The following is a 1,614-nucleotide window of genomic DNA, read 5'->3' on the forward strand; positions in this document are numbered from 1 at the left end:
TTAGTATATCATTTATGTGTCATAAAATGTTGAGTGATAAGAATAACAAAAGGAAGTAAAGGAAGGTTTTTGTTAATTCTTTGTTCTTCATAGCCGAATTTGAAAGAGAGCAAATAGGGGAGGAAACCCTTGAATATTCGGTCACTAGGAGGAGGAAAATTGAAGGTAAGTTCTTGGTACTTTGCTTCTATTTTGATGTTCATGGGTTCTTCTTGATTCTTCCTTAACTCTTGAAGCATATTTTGGTTTTTGGTTGTGTTGTGAGCATTTGGTCATGAATTAAAATGAAGGAAATGGTTGTTGTTTCATGTTCTTTTGATGAAATATGGAAGATAGGTGAAGTTGAGCCAAACAAATGAGCATGCATGTGCCTTAGATGCTAAGGGGAAAAATCGGCTAACATGTTGTGCTTTAAAATGATGAAATGGAGATTATACTTAAGTAAACTCATAGATATGTGATGATTGATTGGTGATATACATGTTTAAATAACATGCATGCAAGTTATGTGTGAAAGAGTGATTTGGTAATAAATCTGCTTGGGACAGTAGCAGTAACGTGAATTTGGAAAATCACCATAAATTGTGGGAGATGAGTTAGAAGGTGAATAAATTATGTAATTAAAGCTTAATGAGTCTAGTTTCAAATGAAATAAATGAGAACATATTTTGAATTCTGTACAATGAGAAATTTGATTCGTAAAGAAGAGTGGTCAGATTAGTCAAACAATGAAACATGGGAAACTTTGAGAAAAAATCTGGTATTTATTGGAAAACTGAAAATTCTGAAAATTTTATGGATAGAAGATATCTGAGTATATCTTCAGAGAAATTAACGGAACTTGATTTGGAGTTTCGTAGCTCCAGTTATAAATGATTTAGTGACTGTTGCTCAGCAAGACAGCTTGCTGTGAAATTTTGATTATGTGGCAAACATTGAAAAAAATTTGTTAATGAGTTGCTTATTGATTTCTTATAAGCTTACTATGATCTGTAGGTGTAGAAGTCGAATATTTATATATATTATATTTTGAAAGTGATGCTTGAATAGTTGAATAATGACTAGTTTAAAAATGTTGAATTTAAGCTCAAGAGCAATAGGGTTTTAAGCATGGTTGGCCTAATATGGTAAGGGGTTAGTTAATATGTAGTTCGTGTTTGAATAGTTAGATTAACGTGTTAGTAATCCAATTGTAGGCAGTTCGTGTGTGGATCTCGTCAGTATATCGTCGCAAACAGGTGTGTAACTAACACCCTCTTATAGACTAGATCGGCAAAAACCGAAAAGCCGATATTTTGAGATTAATAGTTTGATGTATATGGTAAATTAAAGTGATAAGACTGCAGAGTGCGTGATTTCGTGCATTTCGATGTTTTTGGGCTTAATGGGCCAAAAACGGGGTAATGGGCCAACGGGCCCAAATCGGTAAGAAAACGCGGTAAGTGTTTCTGATCGTACGTAAATGGCTATGTTATGCATGAAAACCTTAAGAATAGTGAAATTACTTGAACGCCGCTATGTATGGAAAATTACTGTTATACCTCTAGGTGCAAAATTACCGTTATACCCCTAGGGTTACTTTTGACTGAAAAGCATGATGATCTGATTCTGTAT

This window comes from Gossypium hirsutum, chromosome A01, assembly GCF_007990345.1.
Source record: "Gossypium hirsutum isolate 1008001.06 chromosome A01, Gossypium_hirsutum_v2.1, whole genome shotgun sequence".
NCBI classification, from domain to species: Eukaryota; Viridiplantae; Streptophyta; class Magnoliopsida; order Malvales; family Malvaceae; genus Gossypium; species Gossypium hirsutum.